Below are 25237 nucleotides of genomic sequence, written 5' to 3'. Positions count from 1 at the left end.
ATAATTTGTTTTCTTTTTGTTTTGTCTCTGTTATTATTTCTTTGACTACCTATGTAAGATAGGCATGGGAAGCAAGTCCAAGGAGAAAACAACAGGACCAACAGTTGGAGGGAGTTGGGGGAAGGAGGACACCAGGGAAAGGATATGCAAACAATGCCATAGACAGGGGAACAACTAGGGAATTAAGCAACAACAAGGAGCCTATAGAGATCCTGGTCGTTTTGGAGCAACAGCAATCAAACTGAGAGAAATTACAAAGAAGAAGGGTCAACATGATGGTAGGGCAGAAGGAAGGTAAAAGTAAACAGAGGAAAGATACAGGAAGTAAAGCTATGAATAGAGGTATAAACATAGATGTGAACTCATGTAAATATATGAATTCATAAAAATAGAAGTAATGGCCTATGCACATATATTTATATGGCAATACATTGAAATAGTGGATGAACATTGTAACTCTGCTCAAGCCCTGCCACAACACAAGAACACTTTGCTTCAACAGCATGGCATTCTGTGGTGCTCACCCTTCTGACATGATCGCTGAAAACAAAATGGGTGTGTAAGCAAATGTGGTGAAGAAAACTGATGGTGCCCGGCCATCAAAAGATATAGCATCTAGGACCTTAAAGGCTTTATGGTAACCAAGCAGCCATCTAGCAGAGAAGCAACAAGCCCATATGGAAGAAGCACACCAGCCTGTGCAGCCATGAGGTGTCAACAGAATCAGGTAACAGACACCAGAAGACCCCAAACAAAGCAAAAAGGTATTGTTGATAACTAGGTGGGTGGGTCAGAGCAGAGATCCCAAACCCATCTGTAGAAAATAGAACATCTCCTCACAGAAAGGTCACAAGGAAGAGATGAGTCAACCACAGCACAGTATAGCACTGATGAAATACACAATGTTCTGGCTCTTTAAGGCTTCCTCACCCCCCACTATCATGACCACAGTCCTGCCTTTCACTGTGAGCTAGACCAGAATATGTACACTGGTATAGATAATTGCTCACAACACATGGATTCCAGGTCAGATAAAACCCTCCAGAGCAGAAATGGGAATAACAATACCAAGAAATAGGAGGAAGATGGGGGAAGGAGGTGAGGAAGCGATAACTGACGGCAAATATCAACACATAACACTCCCCCATCCCTCCCAGGGGGATGAACAACAGAAATGTGGGTTAAGGGAGACAATGGCCAGTGTAATATATGAAAACAATAATAATTTATCAAGGGTTCATGAGAGTGGAAGGAGAAGGAAGGGAAAAAATAAGAGCTGATACCAAGGGCTCAAATAGAAAGTCAATGTTTAGAAAATGATGATGGCAACATATGTACAAATATGCTTGGTATAATTGATGGAATGTTATAAGAGCTGTAAGAGCCCCCAATAAAATGATATTTTAAATGATGAAAACTACAATTGAAGAAGTATTAAATGAGAGACATTCAAGATCCATTCATCAAACTCTTAAAGTTATAGAAACAAATACACAACACTGCAGCAACAGTAGGAAACCTCACTTTTGAGAAAAGACAGATAAATTGGAAAGAACATTAACAAAGATACAGAACTACATAGTGCACCTGATCAACTCGGTTTCCTAGCCATATACAAAACACTTCACCCATCAATAGCACAACACATATTCTTTTCCATTGCACATAAAATGTTGAGTTAGTTAAAGTTTATTGTGCCAACCTGGCCAATAAACACATGTGGGGTTAATTGAAGGGTGAAGAGATAAATGGCTTGGTGAGGCTTACCTTTCGAGTTCTCAGGTCCCTTGCTCTCTGATGGTCGGACGAGGATGCAGCTACCCTAGTCAGTTCCCTGCTTCAGCTTGCAAGCCTCACTTCCTGCAAGACATCCCAAAGGAGAAGCCACAAGGGCCTATCCCGATGCAGCCCTGGGTACTGGAGCAGTCATGTGGAGACCCCTGCCAGTGCTGAGATGCTTACACAGTCACTGATTCGGCTTTCCTCCTGCAGTCAGCATCATTGTGTGTCTTTTGTGAGTTGGAGGAGGACTTTGTGGATTGTTGTCGGACATATGGGTTAATGTTGGACTTGTGGGTTGGGCAGCACTAGGATGTGATGTTTTCTTTATGTGTACTCACCCTTTATATAAAACTATCTCTTATACATATGAGTTTCTGTGGATTTTTTTTCTCTAATGTACCCAGACTAACACAAATGTACTCCAGAATAGATTAGATGTTAGGTCACAAAGAAAGCATCAATAAATTTTAAAAGATCAAGGTGGTATAAACTATCTCTATAAGTCAAATTATAAAATTAGAAATCAAAAGTAGGAAGATCAAACAAAAAATAACCAGTTACCTGGAAATTGAACAACACTTTATTTAAAAACCACTGGGTAATAAAATAAGTAAAAGAGTTCAATTTTAAATTCTTCAAACCAAATGAGAATGAAATTAACACATTCTAAAACCTTAGGGACACAGCAAAAGCAGCTCTCTGGGGGGCATTTTATAGCAATATGTGCATACATCAAAGAAGAAGAAAGAACCAAAATCAGCACCCTAACCCTAATCTTAACACTTAGTACAACAACAGCAAAATAAGTGCTTAACCACCAGGAAAAGAAATTACAAAAATTAGCACGAAAACAAGTGAATCAGAAAACAGAAAAAGAGTGGGAGAAAATCAACAAGACAAGAAGTTGATTCTTTGAAAGGGTTAACAGAATCTATATAATCCTGGGAAATTTAACAAATGATAAAAAAAGAAGAAACAAATATTATGAATAAGAAATGAAATGGGTGACATCAAAACAAAACTAATAAAAATAAAGAAATTATACAATATTACAATGGACATCACTCAAATTCCAAATCCCAGGAGATGAACAATCTTCTAGAAGTATATTAGTTAGCTAAATCACCACAGATTGACATAGAAAAACCTTGATATACCTATAACATACAAGAAGAAATAGATCAGTTCATTAAAACACTTCCAAAATGAAAAGTCCAGGGCCAGATGATTTCACTACTAGCAAATTATATTAAACATTAGAGAAAAGTTCATGTTAATTCTACATAAAATGTTTTAGAATATAAAAGAAAATAGCACACTGTTTTTCTTAGGTGCAATCAAGTCAGTTCTGGCTCATAGCAACCTTGTGTACAACAGAGCAAAGCACTGCCTGGTCTTTTTTCCACCCTCGCAATTGTCCTTGTGTTTGGACTCATTGTTGTAACTACTGTGTCAATCCATCTTATTGAAGTTCTTCCTCTTTTCTGCTGCTCCTGTACATGCTGCCCTGTACGTGATGTACATGATGACCAAGCAGGATGTCCTTCTCAAGGGTCTTGTCTGTCTTGATAACTTGTCCAAAGTACGAAAGACAAAGTTTCACCATTCTTGCTTCAAAGGAGCATTCTGGCTGTACTTCTTCCAATGACAGATTTGTGTTTTTCTTTTTGTAGTCCATGGTACTTTCAATATCATACTCCCAACTTAAACTCATTTTATGAACCAAGTATAACCTGGATACCCAAACCAGATAAATACCTCACCAGAATAGAAAATTATAGACAAATATCACTTAAAAACATAGATGCAAAAATTTTGAAGAAAATTCTAGCTAACAGGCTTCTGGTGTAAGATGCTCATCTGAACATGCACACAACTGGACACCTCTATAGCTGGTAGGAGAGAATTGGCATGAAGGAAAGGCCAGGTGGCCAGTGATCACAGAGATCTTGAAAGTTGAGTAATCTGGAACGTTTACATCTCAGAGACGGCAGAAACAAGCAGGGTACGGGGAGAAGGACAGGACTATTCAGAGAGTCCCACACAGTGTGGTACCCCTTCAACAAACAGTCTTGCCCTACTTAGCAAGCAGACCAAGGCCAAGCCAGACAATCTCTGGATGCCTTGCAGTAACAGGCTCAGCACTGGCTCAATGATCTCTCCATATCCCGCCAGCCTACACTGCTTTCCACATCTCCCTAGCAAGCAGGCCCAACCCCAGCCCAGTGATCTCTTTGTACCCTGCTGGCAATCAGATCCAAACCTGGCCCAGCACTCTTTTTGCACCTTGCCAGCAAGCAAGGCCCAGACTAGCCTGGTACTCTTTTTGTGCTAAGCCAGTAAGCAAAGCCCAACTCCCTGCATGTTTGGCCAGAAAACAGGTTGCTTCCCAACCTTTCCTGACTCCTAAGCCACACCAGTAAGCAGAGTTCAACCTGGAATGGTGATCTCATCACACACTGTCAGCGGAAGGCCCTGGTCCAGTGCAGCACGCTCTCCAATAGTCCAAACCACAACAATTCCAGACACATGCTTGATGCCATGAGCTACTAGCTGTGGCTCACCTTCACTCTCACTGATGATAAAACAAAACAAAGCAAAAAATGATCACAATTGAACCAATCTCATTTATGCATTCACTCACTCACTCACTCACTCATTCAATCAATCAATCAATCAATCAATCAATCAATCAATCAATCAATCAATCAAACTCTCTCTCACTCACTCGCTCCCCTAGAGTTGATGGTGATAGCAACCCTATTGGACAGGGTAGAGCTCTCCCTGTGAGTTTCTGAAACTGTAACTGTTTCCAGGAGTAGAAAGCCCTGTTGCTCTCCTGTGGAGCAGTGGATGGATTCAAACTACAGACTTGAGGATTGCAGCCTAACGCATAACCACTATGCCACCTGGGCTCCATTAGGGAGCATATTGAAAATGTGCAAAAGATTGAATTTGTCACGTATTTCATCCTGCTTGGATTCACAATCAATACACATGAAAACAGGAATTAAGAGATCAAACATTGCATTGAATTGGGTAAATGTGCTGGAAACAATACAGCAATAATGCTCTTTAAAAGCTTCCAGGACATATCTGTTTGTTCTCTTGGCAGTTTATGGTACTTTTGATATTCTTCTTCAGTCTTCATTCAATGTCAGACTTTTATTTGCATATGAGTTGATTGAATATACCATGATTTTGGTCAGACAAATCTTAGTTCTCAAAGTAATTAATTTTAATTCTCAAGTAATTAATGCTTTCCAAAACTTTAAAGACATCTTAAGCAGCACATTTACCCAATTCAATGCAATGTTTGATCTCTTGATTCCTGGATAGGCAGACTTAACGATGTGAAAATGTTAATAGTACTCAATCTATAAACACCACAATTATGATCTAGATCTCAATTTCATTCTTTTTAAAAAATGGAGAAGCTAATTACTAACATTATATGACAAGGAAAATTTAAAAAAATGTGTCTTAAAAACAACAAAATAGAAGAACTTTCCACTCATTTTCCTAACTCAAACCTATTACAAGTTCATGGTACTTAAAATAGTTGGTTACTGGCACAACAACATGTACATAAACCTATGCAACAGAATAGAAATCCCAGAACCAATCCATCCACCTACAGACAACTGATCTTCAACAGAGGGTAAAAAAAACAACAAAAAACAACCCCAAAATATTCTATGAAAACCAGCTAATACATTGCAAGGCAGAGCAGAGATGTGAAATCAAGGCTACTTTGGAGAAGCAAAAGAAACTAGCATGTGATCTCAGTTTCAAAGAGCAAGCACTTAAAAAAGAGAAAGACATCAAATGCTGTGGAAACAAGAAATAACAGAGGAGTCTAGTGGCCTTGTATCAGCTACCTGATTAACATCTCCCTTTCCTTCATCTTGCCAGTGCACTTAGAAGACATGGGTTAGCATGGTGGCATAGAATCACTCCCACTCCCACATTATTCTTCTTAAGCCTAATCAAAGGTCAATATCCTTTCCTATTTTATATGACAACATTTTGGAGGAGTTATGTGTAAATGTGTAATTATTCTCCCCAGAGTGATTAAAGGAGCTACATTTTTTCCACTTTAACATCAGAACTAATGGCTAAGATTTAAAATAAACTTGATAAAAAGTTTAAAATTCATTTTTTGATAGTTGTTATAGCAACTATTGGAGCCCTGATGGTATAATGAATTAGTCTAGCTGGGCTCCAACTCAAAAGGCCAGCAATTCAAAATCACTTGCCAATGCACAGGAGAAAGCTGAGATTTTCTACTCATATAACGAGCTATGAGTCTCAGAGAGCCCCAGGGCAGTTTTATCCTGTCCAATACGGTCACTACGAGTTAGAATTGACTTGATGCCAAAAAAGTTTTTGTTTTATAGAATTCAGAGAGAGAGAAAAAAACAAAACCTCCATTTTTCGTACCTGTTTTAGGCTGGGTTGACTAGAGAAACAAAGTCATAGACACTCATATGTGCCTAAGAAAGAGCTTTACATTAAAGAATAATTGTATATTATTGTATATTAAGAAAACGCCCCAGCCCAGTCCAGTTCAGGTCCATAAGTCAAATATTAACCCATATATCTGATGCCAGTCTATAAATTCCTCTTCAGATTCATGGAGATTCAGATTAAGATTCACGCATGCAATGGACACTGAATGCAGGAAGATCACAGGCCAGTGGTGGAAAGTCTTGTGGATCCAGTGCCAGTGGAAGCATCTCAGCATTGGCATGGGTCTCCGCATAGCTCCTTCTGCTCCAGGCCTCTGGCTCCATCAGTCTAGCTCCATGTGGCTTGTCCAAGCAGATAGACAAGCAGAGTGTATCTGCCTTCCGGTGAGCTATTTATCTTTTTTGCTCCTCCAAATGAGGTCATCGAGCTATGATCTGATTGACAGTCTAGACTCTACTGCTTTGCAAATCGACAGATTATGCAACTGCCACCGACCAACTCTTGTCAACTTAACACTTTTACACAACTCTTTAGCCATACATGAATTTAACCAAAACAATAATAAAATCATATCTGTACCTAACAGGATAAAACTAAAATGCATGAAACTCAGTATGTGACAATGTCTCATTTAAACATGGTATTCTAAAAGCGAACAACACAATATTCTATGCTAAAAATTGCAGTTAAGTGAACACCTACACAATAACCCTATGAATCTATTCCCCAACCTACAAAAGTTTGTAAACCAGCCTCTTCATGCCTTTTTCTGACCATTTTAGGTCAGAAATATTTCTATACTGCCCACTTACATCAACCCGGTGCTCTGAGGAGACAATCATATTCTTTGATGTGAAGAATCTTCTTTCCATTTGGAACCTGGAAAAGTCCGCATCTGTAAGCAGTCAAATCAGGGCAGGCCACCCAGAAGGTCAACAGCAATATACACCAGGTCATGGGCTTAAAAATCTCTTCATCTGGTCGGATTCTGGTCATCTCAATGTAGACTGCTGCTCACTTAGCCTCACCAGGGTGCCCACTGGTTGTCTTGCCTTTAGACCCGTGGTTATCACTCAACCTTCCTAATGTGGTGACTCTGTAATACAGTTCCTCATTTTGTGGTGACCCCACCCCCCAACCATAGCACTATTTTCATCGCAACTTCATTGCTGTGATTTTGCTACTGTTATGAATCAGGCGACCCCTGTGGAAGGGCTGTTTGACCCCGAAAGGGGTTGTGACCCACAGGTTGAAAACACTGCTTTAGACCATGGACACTGTCACAAATTCTGAACAACTTAGGCCCCTTGTGCTAGTTCATGAAATTCAGACCAGTCAACCTGCTCTAGTCTTCTCTAGTCCCTATGAACCAAGTCTAGGGTGCTAGATCAACCCATCTCTTTATAGCTGTATTCCTCTTACTTCCACTCAACAAGTGGATCTAGAAGCATTGCAGCCTGCCCACAGGCTCTCTTTAACATTCAGTCCCAGAGAGGAGTTTCTTCAGGGCTCTAGACTTTTCCAATCTCAAGCACAAACCATTGGTTCAGAATTTAAAAATCTAAAGAATTCCTTTTTTTCCCCCTCTTCAATCTGTCAACAACCACCTAGGCAAGTCTCTTCACCTTCCAATATCCTGAGCACTCAAGACACCAGGCAGGGCTTATCTTTTCAGAGCCTTCTTTGCAGGTATGTCCTAAACCCATTTAAAGATTCAAATGTTAATGGCTGTAGGCAAGCTTTGCCAACTCTCTATTTCATACTTCCCAATAATCATTTCTATCAATCACTATATTGAACAATAATAAGCAGAAGAAATCAGTTTAAACAAAGTAGAATCAGATCCTAAACTCAATTCTTAAAACAATCCAGTTCAATCCTTATGTATCTTAATCTTTATCTAAACTATTCAGTTGATAAGAAGTATGACAATAGGCCTCTGATGGCATTGCCCCAGCCAGGGCCACGCCTTCTGTCAGTCATTTTTACCTCTGTCAGCCGTTTTCACTAAGCAGCATGGTCTCTGAGAAACTCAAGGGGCGATTTCACCCCCTGAGCTCAGAATATACATTAATCACATTCATTTTTTCCATTGCAAACAGGAGTAACCAAAGACAACAACTAAAGAAAATCAAAATTTTAACTTTCCATATTCTCGCCAGAAAACAATGCAGCAAACTGCATGGCCACACCTGACCTCCGGCTAGAAACACTACCATGAGGCAGAGGTCAAACAAGCATCCACTCTCCATCTTCATGATTTGTTTCTCTAGTGTTCCACTCCCAAGATACCATAATGTGTTAGTCCAGGTTTACTAGAGAAACAAATTCATAGACACTCTTATGTGTGCAAGAGAGGACTTTATATCAAAGAATAATTGTATATTAAGAAAACATCCTAGCCCAGTCCAGTTCAAGTCCATAAATCCAATATTAGCCCATATATCTGATACCAGTCTATAGATTCCTCTTCAGGTTCATGTAACACATGCAATGGTGCCAAATGCGGGTGGGAAGTCTTACAGATTCAATGGTGGTATAAATATCTCAGCACTGGCATGGGACTCCACTTGGCTCCTCCAGCTCTATGGCTCTGACTCCATCATCATAGCTCCATGTGGCTTGTCAACAGGAATGTGCCCCAGGGAGAGTGTTGTCCAGCCTCCAGGGAGGAAGAAAGGAGTTGCCAGAATCCTCAGTAGTAGGACATGCCCACATAGAGGCCTCATTGGCTATGACCTGATTGATAGCCTAGGCTAGGCTCCACCCCTGAACAAGTTGACAGGAGATTATGTAACTGCCACAGTCCTCAAAGTACTATCATTACTTTTCAATCCTCTAAAGAGACCTTGTTAAGCAGGTTTACCTAATGCAATGTGCCTTTTGATCTCTTGACTGCTGATTCCATGATCATTGATTATGGATCCAAGCAAGACAAAACCCTTGACAACTGATGCAGTTATAGAGATTTTGGTCTTTTTACACTGAGTCACTGAAGGCTGCAATCATTGTTCCTCATCAGCAGATACCTCGAGTACACCTCACTTACAGCAAGCAAAATTGTGTCATCTGCATAAGGGTGTTAATAAGCCTTCCTCCAACACTGATGCCACATTCTTCTTCATATAACCTAGCCTCTCTGATGATTTAATAAACATATAGATTGAATAAGTATTGTAAGAGAACACAACCCTGAAGCACACCTTCCCTAACTTTAAATCATGCAGTACTCCCTTGTTCTGTTTGCACAGTTGTCTCATGATCCATGTACAAAAACCACATGAGCACAATGAAATGTTCTGGAATAACCATTCTTCTCAAGCCTATCCATAGTTTGTATGATCTACACAGCCAAGTGCCTTGGCATGGTCCATAAAATACAAGTTAACATATTTCTGTTATTCTCTGCTATCAGCCAAGATTCTCCTGACATCAGCAGGGTATCACTTGTACCACATCCACTTCTGAATCTGACTTCAACCTCTGGCAGCTCTCACCCCATCAAGCATTGTTGGGTGAGCTTCCACAAAAATTTACTTGTATGTATTCTCAATGATATTTTTATATAATTTGAGTCACCTTTCTTAGGTTCCACTATCATGTTCGACTTTTATTCACCTCTCAGTAATTCCTATTGGTTACATTGCACTTGATCAAACCCCACCAGGCATTCTACACCCTCCTTGCCATTGCTTTTAGATCTTTTGTTCCCTTGTCCCTGGGTTTGTTGGCTCTCTCCTCACTCACCTCCTCCAAACTCATGTTCCCCTGGAACCATCAGCCACATTGTTACCTCCTCAGGATTCTTTATCCTGCCTACCTTTCTAGATAAAAATGAGAAAAACAAATAAACCTATAAATAGTTCCAGGTCGGTCTGCGGACCCTTATGATCTTATTGGGTCTAATGAAGTACTTAGACCTACCCCCTGATTCTTTTCCATTTTCAGGATTCCTCAGGGACTTTGTTGCTTTGTTCGCCTCACTGCTCTGTTCTGCTCCCTTAGTGTTTTGCCCTGGTGTCTGACGGGTCAGACCGGGCAAAATTCCCACGCTGTGTCTCCAGTGCTGTTCCCCAAAGCATGGTGAGTCACTGGGGACCTTCATGGCTCATGGCGTGGCAAGGCCTCTGGTACTTTTTGTGCATTGGCTGCTTCAAGCAAGACTGTCGTCCTCAAGGCTTGGTGGGCCTAGATGCAGTTCTCTCTCTCTCTCTCTCTCTCTCCCTCCCTTCCTCCCTCCCTTCCTCTTAGTTTCCTCCCATATGGTCTTGGCAGACCCGCCACTCTCCAGGGCTGTATTTTCAGTGTTGTGCTCTGTAGTGCATTCTTCTGGGGAGGGGATCTTTGTGTAACTGGGATCGGGGCCTGGCCCACAGACCTTTGTGCTAGTTTACTGCTTCCTATGTTATGTTGACAACAGGCTTGGTGCACCAGGTTTAGGTCTGGTCCCTCCCTTTCCTGTGGAAACATAAACAATATCCTCTGGAGGGTAGTGCCCTGTCCCTCCACTATCCATGTGCTTTTTTCCTTTTCTCCTCCTTTTTAGTAGTTGCCGCATGCATCCCTGGGTTGGATCTGACCCCTGCCAGCGTGCCTGGACCTCGACCTGGGAATTTATGCATTTGGTGGCTTTTCCCCTATGTCCCTTGTACTTTTTAAGCTTACCTCAGTGGACTAATGTTGTCCTTGCCCTTATGTGCTTAGCTGACTTCACTTAGCATAATTTCCTTCCATTCTTCCCATGAGATAATGTGCTTCATGTACTCATCACTGCTGTTTTACGAAGGCATAGTACAAGAGGTATATATGCAAGAGGTTTTTAATCTATTCATCGGTTGATGGAAATGTAGGTTGTTTCCAATTTTTTGTGATTGTGAACTCCACTACATTGAACATTTGAGCGTAGAGGTCTGGTGGTGGTCTTTTTCTTATTTCTTCTGGGTATATGCCCAGTAAGGAGATGGCTGGGACATATGTTCAATTTCCATTTGTTTTAGGTATCACCAAATCAATTTCCATAATGGCTAAACATACCTACAAGTCCACAAGCCGTGGGTGAGAGTTTCTATCTCACTACATTCCCTCCAACACTTGTTGCTTTCTGATTTTTTGAATTGGGCTACCTTTGAGGGTGTTAGGTGGTATTTAATAGTTGTTTTAATTTGCATTTCCTGTATGGCTAATGAGCAGGAACATTTCTTCATATGTCTATGGGCCATTTAGATTTCGGCCCTTGTAAAATTTCTTGTGAGAAGGTCTGTTTTCCACCTCTTCAATGGGCTATTTGTTTGGGGGTTTTTTAATAGCAGAATATTATAGATTTTGGTAATGAGGTCTTGGTCTGAGATGTTATTGCTAAACATGTTTCCCAGTCCATGGTCTTTCTTATTACTCTCTTGGTGAAGTTTTTGGATGTACAAGGGTGTTTTATCTTTAGTCTATCCCACTTGTCAATTTGTGCTTCCTCTGTGTCCTTCTCTATTTCTGATAGCCTATGTATTCCCTGCACCAGAGTTCTTGGCTTTATCCCAATTCCATCATTGATGGCCCTACTAGTTTGGGATTTTAACTAGAGGTCTGTGATCAACTTGAATTTATTTTTGTGCATGAAGTGAGGCAAAAGTCTTGCTTCGTTTTTCTGCAGGTTGATATCCATTTTTTCCAGAACTACTTGTTCAAGAGGGCATCCGCTTCCCATTTTATATTTTTGGGGGCCTCTATTTAAGATCACTAGTATGTGTACTGATGATTTCCTTAATGGATTTTCAATTCATTTCCATTGGTCTCCGTATCTGTCATTATACCAGTACCATGCTGTTTTGATCACTGTGGATGTAGTATCCTGTAGCTTTCCTTGCACGTATCTTTTGGTTTTTGTTAGGGATAACCCTAGAGGCTTCCATTTGTGCATGGCTATTGTGAAGGGCACTACCATTTCCATCTCCTCTTCTATAGTCTTGTCCGCTGTATGTAGCAATCTGATAGACTTCTGTTCATTGATCTTCTATCCTGCCACTCTGACATATTCCTTTATCACTTCCAGCAATTCTCTTGTGGAGTTTTTGGTTTTTTCCACATAGAAAGTCATATCACCTGCAAATAACAATAGTTTTGAACCTGATTTCCCCTGATGAATACCTTTGGTGTCTTTTGTTTGCCTTATGTGGGTAGCTAGCCCTCCAGTGCTATATTAAATAAAAATAGGGCCAAGGGGCATCCTTGTCTGGTTACCTTTTTCAGTGGGTTCATTTTCATCATTTTTTCCATTGACTACCATGTTGGTGGTTATTTTTTCATGTATAACTTGTACAATATTTGGGAATTTTCCTTCCATTCCTATCTTCTTGAGTGTATTAAACAGGAATGGATTGTCCTTTGATTTTTGTCCTTTTTCTTGTCAATGTGACAAATAACACTGATGGACTTTCAGATATTAAACCATCCCTGCATCCCTGGAATCAATCCAACTTGGTTATGGCAAATCATTCATTTAGCAAACTTTTGTGTTATATTGGCCAATATTTTGTTAAGGATGTATGCATTGATGTTCATTAGAGACGTTGTTCTTTCGTTTTTGGTGATCTTGACATCCATCTAGGATAGTCCAGGGAAGGATTGTTTTTTCAACTGTTTTTTCACATTTTCAAAGTTGTTTACTTCAATGGAGTACAGGCCTTTGTAGTACTGTGCAGTGAGCCTTTTAATTTCATGAGGGACTATTGTAATAAGCCCTGTTTCATCCTTCATCCTATTGATATTTGCTCCTTTTCTTTGGTTCGGTTTGCCAACAGGCTATCCATCTGCTAATCCTTTCTAAGAACCAGCTTTTTGTCACATTGATTTTTTTTCTTGTTTTCCCACTCATTTATTTGGGGCTTTATTATATTTTTTATTTTGGTATCAGTAGGATTGTTCTGTGGTTCCACTCTAATTGCTGGAGGTTTTGTGCCAGTATATCAATCATAAGTCTCTCTTCCTTTTTCATTTGTGCATTATCGATATCAAACTTCCCTCTGATAACCACTTTTGCTTTCTCCTGAAGGTCTTAGTACATCATATTCTTTCTCATCAGTTTCTAAAAACAATTGTGTACATATCCCAATCATGGTCCTTTAGTCTAATGTCTGACAGTAAAGGCTTAACCTGCCACCACTCATGATTTTGTGATGATTTACTCTGTTTTCCCTCATATATAATTAGCCCCATGGCCATGAGTAAACAAAGAATCAATTGGATTCATGCTGGCAGTTTCCCTCACTCTGGATGAAATCTGTGTTTCGTCTTTGGTGTTTGTTTTTTTTTTGAAGTTTAATAAAAGTGTCTCTGTAGAAGATGTTTGAATCTGGGGTTATTTCTTCCCTTCTGACACTACAACAAGGATGGCAGTAACAGCAGGAAGCCCCAACATAGTGTTAGACAATACTTTTCTCACTTCACAATATCAACAAGGCAACACATAGAAATAATATCTTTTTAAAGGATACAAAAGCAAAAAACAGAGTTAAAAACACAGCTGTTTCTCAGTACTATTTAGAACACAATATTGACAAAATAAATATTATTTTCATAATCATTAGTCATTCATGACATATTTATTCAATATTCACTAGTAAACTCTAGATTCTTATTTCATAAGCATATATTACCTCGTTAAGCAGATGACTCTATAATATAGATATTAATTGTTTTAATTATACAAGGCAATCAAGCACTATTAAGTCAAATGCTAAATTATGTAGTGCTGACTGTACTAAGAATGCTGAAGGAAAGGTAATCAATGGGTCTAGAGTTTTCATGACTTTTTAACTGATTGTAAAAAAAGGGAGTGCTAAAAATAACAAAACCATGAGTACAAGAATGAAGAAAATATTCTAAAATTGATTGTGGCAATGATTGTATAACTCTTCTTGTTGATTGAAATAATGTTCTATTATATGTTAATTATGTCGATAAAACTGTTAATAATAATAATAAATTGGACCACAAAATTTTCTGAGCAGTCATTCTATATGAGTTCAGGGAAATAATTTCACTTCCAAAAACAAGCGGCCCATAGAGGCTAATTACAATTGTTAAATCTTTGAATTAACTCAAAACAATAATATAATAATGGATTGCTCCATCACTGAATAAACAATTTATGGATTGTCAGAACAAAATCTCCCACCCCGCCCCCATTCAGGAAGGAAAACTGAAAACATATTTCCAAAGGATAGGAGACTTAACAGAAATTGGGTTTTACAGGGGTGGGGGGGGGAGGGGGGACTAGCTACTAATGGTTAACATTAAAAAGTAGCTGCTAGAAATTTGACCCTCTACATACCTATAGTCACGAGATCGCTAGAAATTTAAATCGAGAAAGTCCAGTCTTTTTCATCAAATCACAAGATAATAATTTTGTTGTTGGTTATCCTTTTCTAGCAGGAAAAGGCATATTTAAAATACTGTAGAGCAGCTTCTGTTGGTGGGGGGAGGGCAATGCTTTCGAAATTTGGGTTAGGCTTTTGTACAGTCAACTTTTAGTGTCAGGGGTCAGAAAAACTTAAACATAGAATCAAAGTGAGATATCTGTTCATTTGTCCCTGCCAGGACAGAAAGAAAGGGAAGAAGGGAGATCGGAATGAAGATGAAACCAGAGCTTAATAGACGAAGCTGAATAAGAAAGGGAACGTTCCTGGGTATATTTCAATAAATAAGGAATATTATCTATATGCATATGTATGTATATGTATACATATATCATCATTTCCCCTTTGACATTAGTCCTAGTTATCAATTTTCTAAGAATTTCATTACAGTCTTTCCCTATTCTTCCCATGTGAAATTATCCTGCTATGAGGAAATAGATGTTCTTTGTGTAGCAGGAATAATCACAGCAGCAATCTTGGATCCATACGGATTCCATTAGCACACACTTTCACATACCCCCTTGTTGTTCTTTCTTTCCCAGTTATTACCACGTTTGTTCACTAAAACTTCCGGTATTAAAAGTAATAGTAGTTAGCATTCTAATCATTATTCACCATTAACTCCTTGAGAAATCCATCACCACATCAGTTATTAACCATCTGGTGCATCTTTCCACTTCTGCGTGTTATTTACAGATAGCAGTTGCCCAAGTTAACGTGGCATTTAGACAACCAAGTTTCCACTCATTTCAAAAATGTAGTTACAGGGGTAATATTTTGTCAATATTTAATCATGATATTTCAACCCACATCTTCTTCTTCAATTTGCAAGCTCCTATTTCTTGAAATGTGCTTTATTGCTTCAGGACAGAAGACAGTAAGTCTATGAACTAGAAAATAGGTTCACAAGTTGATATTGTAGAAAGAGAAAAGATGTGCTAACTTTCGTTAGACTGCATTTAATATAGTAAGGGCCAGGCATGGGAAGGTGTCCCAGAGAGGTGCCATTGGTGATTAACCTATAGATCGAGAGATTGAGTTCACAGAGACGGTTTGAAAGAAAGACCTGGCAATCTACTTCTGAATCATCAGCCATTGAAAAAATTGTGTAACACAATACTACTCTGATATACTTAAGGCGACCATGAGTCAGAATTGACTGCATAGGAAATGATCAGGCCTGGGAAACTAGATCTCTGCACTTGTCTGCAAGGGAGGGAGATCCTGGCTGGAAAAGGAAAGGAAAGCCCATTCTATGAAATCCCTGGAACTATTTCAAGAGAAGACATGGAGGCCCTGGGTGGAGCAAAAGGTTGTTAACTGAGGAGAAAGACTCCAAATCCTTTGTCCTCCACCCCATGATCTCAGAGGAGGGGAAGGAGTAGTGTAATCATTGTGTGTCAATTAGGTCATACCATAGCTGTGATGTAGTCATCCCCATCATGAAGTCTAATATAATGGATTCACTTCCTTGATAAGCTCATTTATAAGCATTAATCAATTATAAGAAAGTTGTCTTAGAGGTGTGGTCCGCTTCCAGTATATGTTTATCCTATGACAAAGCTTGCTTAATTTTTTTCTGGATCTGTATTCTCCATCCAGTTTATCATCTAACTTCCAGTTCTTTGGCCTTGAGCCAGCGGCCTGCTATATAGCCCGCTGAGCTTGGGAGTCATTCATCTCTGCAGTCTATGAGTCAGCAGACTGCATCTTAACTGATGACCTTAAATTCATTCACTTTCACAGCCAGTGGCCCGTGTGTGAACTCTAGATCTTGGGTTCATCAGCCTCTGTAGCCACATGAGTTGGGAAAAGCCTGACATTTGACCTACAAACTTGGAAGCAGCCTCCACAGCTAAAGAAGCAAAATTTTTAAAAGCTTATATAATTATAATTCTTACCGCTCTGCATGTATGTATATGTATATATATGTGTGTGTGTGTCCTTGATTTTGCTTCTCTAGAGTTCTCAGTCTAAGACATGAAAAGAAATAGGGACAAGAATTGGAGCATTTTCTCCTAAGATAGTGAGTACTAGTTAACAAATTAATCAGTCCAACCTACTTTAAATGTTGAAAGACTTAAAAGTTGATTTAAAGGAACACTGGGTTATTTTGGGAGAGCATTAAAAAACTATAATCTACACATCAGAATGAGTAAATTTGAAATCTTCAGCATACACTGGCCATTATAATTTAGATTTTCTTCACTAATGTTGAATCTACATGAGTATAAGTATACAAAATTGATACCTCTATCTAGAGACAAAATGTCCACTCTATCTAGTAAATCTAATTATAGGAAGATTACCTATGTTAGAGAATAAAACTAAACATCTCATAAGCAAAAGTTTCCTACAAAAATAATGATTTACTGCACCCAGGTGACTCATCCCTTCCCTGGAGGCTTCCTCACCCCCCACTACCATGACCCCAGTGCTGCTTCTCAATTCAGACTAGACCAGAACATGTTCACAAGTATAGAAAGGGACGGGAGCTCACGGCACACAGAATCCAGGAACAGGAGTGGGAATAGTGATACCAGAAGGGTAGGGGGGGGGTGGGGGGAGAGAAAGGGGGAACTGATCATAATGATCGGCACACACATCTACAGGCGGAAGAACAACAAGAAACATGGGGGAAGGGAGACAGCAGTCAGTGTGAGAGATGAAAATAATAACAATGTACAATCTATCAGGGGTTATGGGGGTGGTGATGGGGGAACAGAGCTGATACCAAGGGCTCAATAGAAAGGAAATGTCTAGAAAAGAATGAGGGCAACATATGTACAAACATGCCTGATTCAATTGATTTATGGATTGTTATAAGAGTTGTATGAATGCCCAATAAAATGATTTTTAATAAACGAATGATGGTCTTTTATTTGGGGAATAAAATGACGACAAAAATCACTTTTTGGATAAATTAGCTGAAAGAGTTTGTTGAAAAGCTATTTCTCCCATAGCTAAAATACAACTACCTCTGAAGAAGAAATAAGTAGCATCTTTGTTAATTATACAATGTGATAGTTAGGTTTTATGTCAACTTGGGTGGCTCAGGATTCTCACTTAATACAATCTAATGTAGTGCAGTCAAATTCACTATGGGATCTTCTGTCAAACTGCCAAGTGGTTGTGGGGAGAATAGAGCTTCTTCATCTGGTCACAGCTTTGATAATATTGACGGAGCTTTCCTCCAGGGTTTGACCTGCTCTAGTAAAAATTGACAGTATGTGAAAGCTAGTTCAATCCTAAAGCTGCATTTGGATCCTACATTTGCTTTCCTGACCTTGTGTTATATTGTCTGTGACCCCAGGAGCCATCACCAGACTGCCTACCTTAGATTTATTCAGCCAATCTTAGATTCCTTCAGCTTGGCATCCACTAGCCTGTGGTCTTCCTGCTTCATATCCTTGCTTCTTGTTTGCCAGTGCCTGCACCTATCGGAGTCAAAAGAAGACTTAAGCTTACATGTAGATGTAGCTTGAACTAGACTAGAATTACACACATCTTTGATCTCATGGACCCTTTCTTGATATAAATCTCTGTACACACACACACAGATACACCAATGCCACTACTTTTTCTCTTCTAGAGAAAGAACTCAGCATAACACACACAATATTGGTTTAAATCTTCTTAATACCTGCATTATCTCCATTCCTAACCTCTTTCTACCCATGAACTACCTCTCTGCTTTCCCATAGCACTTGTAAGTATTCTTGTACAAGGGCTTGTAGTGGGATTGGACTTTCAATCCAATTTTGATCACTCCTGAGAATATGTTGGGATAGGAATATTGATCAATAAAACCAGTAAGGATTCATGAATTCCCATGTACTAGCTGTATGCTATTTTGAAAACAAGTCCACAAAAGCCAAAATATGACCTTGAGCATAGCCAACCCAAATTTCAAGAACAGCTCAAGAACAAATGTGATGTATTACACACTAATGTAGGAAGACATGATGAAATGTGGGACAACATCATATATTGGTCAAAGAAAGGGTCATTAAAAATATAGGAAAGAAAGAAAAGATCAAAGGGGATGTCAGAAGAGACTGACACTTGCTCTAATTGTAGAGTAGCTCAGGTAAATGGAAGATATGACGTCAAGAGCTGAACAGAAAACTTCACGGGCACCTCAAGAATACAAAGTAAAATATAATGAAATATGTAAAAACAGAATTAGAAAACCAAAAAGGATGAACATGCTCCACATATCTTAAACTGGAAAAAGTTCAAGAAAAATACTGAAACCTCGAGCTGCAATCTTAAAAGATAGATGGGCAAAATATTGAATGATGCAGGAAACAACAAAAAGGATGAAAGGAACACAGTTACTGTACCAAAAAGACCTAGTTGACATTCTGCCTTTTCAGGAGGTAGCATATGGGCAAGGTCTCAAGCAAGAAGTTCAAGCTTCACTGAAAGTACCTGCCCAAAACAAGGCTCCAAGACATGATGGAATACAAATTGAAATGTTTCAACAAGCTGACGAGACACTGGAAGTATTCACTCATCTATGTCAGAAAATTTGGAAGACAAATATTCCACCAACTTACTCAAAGAGAGCTATACTAGGTGACCCAACGGTAGTGGTTACGTGTTGGACTATGAGCCAAATGCTGGGCAGTTCAAAACCACGAGCAGCTCTATGGGAGAACGACTGGGCTCTCCACTCCAATAAACACTCTCAGAAACCCACAGAGGAGTAGCTGTGAGCCAGCATTAACTCAATGGCAGTGAATTTGGTTTTATCACTGATATCACATGCAAGGAAAAATTTGCTGATGATCAATCAACAATGGTTGTCGCAGTGCCAGAGGTACATATAGGATTATGAAGAGGACGTAGAACAAAAGGTATCATGGCTGACGTCAGATTTGACAAATATATTAAGTGTAATGCATAGTACTTTGAAGGTGATAAAGTTGCTTTGTAACAAAATTTAATACATAGCTTTGACAATAAAATAAGTTTTGTTTTGGGGTACACTCTCATATATATGAAGACATTTTAGACTAAAATGCATAGATGTTCACATATACAGATTAAAAACTTAAGTACCTGAATATTGTGTAAGAAAGCAATGAAGGTCACGCAAGGCAAAAACTTCAATGACGCTTACTCAGTAACACAGACCTATGCCTTCAGGACAAAGACATGTCACAGAAATACAAGAAAGTATAAGATAGCATTATATAATAGTCTTAAATTGCCAATTATTGGACAACCTCAAAATCAGAGATTTGGACAAAAATCCACTGACTTCCCAGTCCATGACCTTGGGATAGCAATTCCCTCCTGCTAACACTAGGACATTTCAGCTCTAAATCTAAAAGGAGGATTTCAGTTCTGTTCGTCTGTAATAAGTGTGTTTAAGGTATAATCTAGTTCCTTTGGTGGGGATTCTAAATTACATAATTCTGATGTGATCTATGAAAATCGATATACAGCTAGAAACCCTCAGAGAACCTTATCCCCTGCCTTTATCCTTTCTTCATCAATAAATCTGTTCCTTTGCCTAAAAAACACATTCTCAATAGCAACGATATTATTCTCAAGGCTAAAACATGGTTCTTGGAAGGTGAAAAAATTACTATTTTTATGTTTCAAACACACATATCACACAAGAAATAGATATACATTATATCTCTATTTTAACATTTTATTTCAGGGATTAAGAAAAAAGGTTTAGGAAGTCTCTCTAAGAGGGGTAATAATGAGCAAAAGTTGAGAAGATTGCACTGCAAGGTCCTGAAAGAAGGCCTGCCTATTCTTGGAAAGCCCTGAAGAAAGTACAAATATTTAAATAGATGCACCTAACTCTTAAATAAAATAATTTCTTCAATTCCCCTTTCTTACCCTCCAAAATTATTCATTTATTACAATTGCTATGATACGTCAAAATTTATTTCTACAAGGTAATAGAAACTTTTATTAAACTAAAACCAAAATGTGAGGCTTTTATTTCTCAAAATATCTTCCACCTAGGTCTGTAAACTTCTGAAGGCAATGTTTCCATCTCTCTAACATTCCCCAAAGAAGTCTGTACTATTTATAACAAGTCAAGACAACAGTTTTGACTTCAAATGAACCCCAGTTGAATTCCTTTTCAGTAATTTTTGAGTTGAGTTTAGACATATTCCAGATGGAACACACAGAAACAAATTTGACTGTATCTGTGTGAAGAAATGAGGAAACTCAACATCAGCAGCTAAAGTAAGACAAAGAGCTGGCTGTGAAACAGACTGTGACTTATAAATAAGTAAATTCAAGTTGAGGTTGAAAAAAATGAAAAAACAAGTCCACCTGAGTCAAGGTACAACCTTGAGGGTATCCCACATGAATTTCCAAATATCTCAAGGCTCAATTTGATTAATTGAACACTAATGACAGAATAACTAAGGCTCTGGTGGACTACATCAATATTATACACGAAGAAAGCAAAAGGCCAGTAAAAAGATAGGATAGAAAGAGATCAAAGTAGATATCAGAAGAGAATCTGCAATTTGCTCTTGTTTGTAGAGTACCTAAAACAAATGGAAAAAATGATGTAGTAAAGGGCTAAATAAAAAATTTCAAAGGACAACTCAAGAAAATAAAACATTGTAATGAAATATGCAAAAACCTAGAGTTAAAAAATCAATAAGGAAGCACATTCTCAGTACACATTAAACTGAAAGAACTAAAGAATACATTCAAAAATTCTGCGGGTAAAATATTGAATGACACCGGAAACATCAAAGGAGATGGAAGGAATACATAGTCACTGTACCAATAAGAACTAGAGGGCATGCAACCATTTCAAGAAGTAGAATGTGACCAAAAAAAAACAAAAAACAATGACAGTGAAGGAAGACGCCCAACCACCAGTGAAAGCATCACCCCAAAACAAGACTCCAGGAATTGACAGAATACCAATCGGAATGTTTCGAAAAGTGCTGAAGCACTGAAGGCATTCACTTATTTCAAGACATTTTGCAGATAGCTACCTATCCAAGTGGCTGGAAGAGATTCATATATGTACTCATTCCAAAGAAAGGTGACCCAACAGAATGAGAAAATTCTCTAGCAACAGCATTAATATCACATGAAAGTAAAATCTACTGAAGATCATCTAACAATGATTGCAGCAGTAAATCAACAGGGAGCTGCCAGAAATTCAGAGTGGATTCGGAAGAGCATACGGAATGAGGAATATCATTGCTGACATTCGATGAATTTTAGCTGAAAGCAAAGGATGCCAGAAAGATGTTTACTTGGGTTTCATTGACTATGCAAAGGTATTTAAGTGTGTGGATCATAACAAACTATGGATAACCTTGAGAAGAGTAGGAATTCTAGAACAATCACTGTCCTCAAGCAGAACCTATGAATGGCTCAACAAAGAACAAAGGAAGACTGCATGGCTTAAAATCGAGAAGGGTTGTATCCCCTCACCACATACATTCAACCTGGATGCAGAGAAAATAATCAGAGAAGCTGCACTTGAGAAGAACATGGCATTAGGTTTGGAGGAATGCTTATTAATCTGCCATAAGCCGATGACACAATTTTGCCTGCTAAAAGCGAAGACTTGAAGTGAGAACTTGATCTTTACTTGTTGATAAAGATAAAGAGCGGCAGCCTTCACCTGCTCAATATTTGCCTTCATGAAAAGATCACTGAAGATAAGGGAGCTACACCAAAATGTGGTGAAAAAAGCAGATGGTGCCTGGCTATCAATTGGAATAGTATCTGGGATCGTAGAGACTTGTACTCAAACAAGCAGCCATCTAAGTGAGGCTTGAACTAAGTCCACATAGAAGAAGCAAACCAGCCTGTGTGATCCAAAAATGACAATAACAAAATCCAAATATGATGAAGGGAAAAGTATTAGTGTGAAAATGTGAACATCCAGTTTGTAGAAGGCCATGGGAGCCATAAATCCATCTACAGACTAGTCAGATTAAGTCCCTGGCAGATCCCCTCTACCCATAGGGGAGGGACTTGAAAATATTTACTGTGAGACCAAGATTATTATAAATTGATTATGGTATCAAACCATGGTATAATACGATACTGGGTCAGTTGGCTTCCTTCTTGACTGAACCTGAATTTACTCTAGGCTCAAGTATTTCTTATTCGTTCCACAACAGTAATCTCTTCTCTGGGTTCTTAAACACTGATGGTGGTTTTTCCTTTATTATTCTTTATTTTTATCTTTATATTATTATTTTCTTCCTGTGATATTTTTTGTTTTTTATTGCTTCTATTGGATTTCCCAGTTTTTGAAGCACAGAAGTGCATGCGTAGAGACATCAGATACAATGATTTATTGGGGACATGGTCTGTGGGGATGGGGAGATTTGGAGAGCAAACAATGAATGTTCAGGGTGACATTAGAACTGATTGTGATGATGTATATACAGCTCTTTTTAAAAGTGATATAACTAGGTAAATATATAATATGTGAATACTATATCAAAAAAACTACTAAAAAGAAAAAGAAACCAAACTTGACCAATGGTTATCATGGTGAAGGAGGAAGATTTGTGGCTTAGGGGGCATTGAGTTAATGGTGGTGAAATAATTAGTAGTGGAATAATTCCACTACAATATGTTAATGGTACTGGAATCATTTGGAAAGAGCTATCAATAATGGTTGTATAACACAAAGGGTATATAATCAATGGCACTGAATATTGCAGGTAGAAGTTGGTGAACTGGAGAATGTTTTGTTGTGTAAACTTTTGCCATAATTATTAAAAATTATTACATGAATAATAATGAGTACAAGGAAGAAAAAATGTTCTAGAATTAATTGTGGTCACAATTTACAATTTCTTTTGATATAATTGAGTAGTATGACATATGGAGGAAGTGCCAATAAAACTGTTTAAAAAAGAGTTTCAGCCTTCAATATGGATTAACTCACACTTGCAGATGATAATGACTAATTTAATGAGTCTGCATAACAAATGTGAACAGAATTCCTGGACCCTTATGTAAAATTATTTCAAACACCTGCTACAAGTCATTAATAAGGTTGTGTTTGGAAAGCAGCTGATTTTTGTTCTTTTATGTGAATGTCATCCAATGAAATCGGGTCCTGCTGAGTAAAACCCCCATTGAATTAAATGAGAGACACCAGGCCTTTGAGAAAGAGAAAGTGAACTTTATTGCAAGCTGATCAAGCCAAGAGTTTGGAGACCACGTCTCAAATCAAACTCGCCAAGGTTAGGGATTTCAGGGTAGTTATAAAGAATTTATGTGTAATTCATGAGGCTTCTGATAATACCAGACAATTCTGGGAATGAATTAGCATATGTGGGGAGCAGTGGTGGCTTGCAAGTGTGTTTTTCAGGGTGTGACACGTGAAATTCATCGAAGGCGAGCTATGTCGTTCATTATGCATGCCCGAAAGGAGGGAGAGCGGTGACATGTCCTTGGTGGATGTCTTTAAAAGAACACACACAATATGATAAATCGAGGGAGACCAGTTTAAGCCTCTGGTTTAACAGAGCTGCTTTTCATAGCACTTCAGCTCCCATCTTGAAGATTAGTTACTGAGTTCCTGATGCCTGACTGCCCTGCTTAGCATCATGTGGTTAGAATGGGCTACTTGCACAACAGATGTTTGCTTGGAACCCTGGCTGTACTCACCAGGAGGGAGCCTTTATGGTTTAATGGTTATGCATTGGCCTGTAGTCCTCAAGGTCTGGAGTTCGAAACCGTCCATGAAAGATGGGGGAAACTCATGGAGGTTGGTTCTACCCTGTCCTCATATGGGTTCCTATATGAGTGGGAATCAAGGGAAAGGCAGTAAGTTTTTCGTGATATATATGAGGCACTGTGGGGAAAACGACACGATGCCTCTTTCAAAATGGTGGGCTGTAGGCAAGGGCGGAGTCTTCCGCGGGAAGACGACTGTGGGAAGCCAAGAGGGAACACTGCGCAGGCACAGGATCCAAGCCCATTACAGAGTCAGGGGAGAGGGCACAGGAGTTGTGTGTAATTTGCCTAAGTCACTCAAGCTGTGTGCTCCGTTGGTTCCAAAGGTCATCGGGGAATGAAGTTCGCTGTGCATCACACCCAGGCCTGTGCTAAATAAGGCCTGTGTACCTGATAGGGACCCGCACTAAATAAGGCCTGTGTACCTGATAGGGACCCGCACTAAACAAGGCCTGTGTACCTGCTAGGGACCCTCACTAAATAAGGCCTGTGTACCTGATAGGGAACCTCACTAAATAAGGCCTGTGTACCTGCTAGGGACCCACACTCGAGAAAAACACTGTCATTTCCCTCCAGCATTCTGAAAGCGCTGCCCTCAGCCTGTCTGCAGCCTCAATGCCATCAAGACTCTAAGAAGCTTCATGAATAAGATGCAGAGAATGTGAGGACAGGGAGACCTTTTCAGCTGAGATCTGGGCGAAGGTGGTTAGATATACAGCAGTAATTACAGACAGCAAGACTCCTTATTTACACTTTCTCTTCATTTCTGTCTTTAATGAGCTCCCATTAATGGCACATGTGAATTGAAAACGGCTTAACTGCTGCTCTCTACACCTTGTCACTCTTATGATCCAATT

This window comes from Tenrec ecaudatus, chromosome 13, assembly GCF_050624435.1.
Source record: "Tenrec ecaudatus isolate mTenEca1 chromosome 13, mTenEca1.hap1, whole genome shotgun sequence".
NCBI classification, from domain to species: Eukaryota; Metazoa; Chordata; class Mammalia; order Afrosoricida; family Tenrecidae; genus Tenrec; species Tenrec ecaudatus.
The sequence above is the reverse complement of the archived record's forward strand: the minus strand, read 5'-3'. Positions refer to the sequence as shown.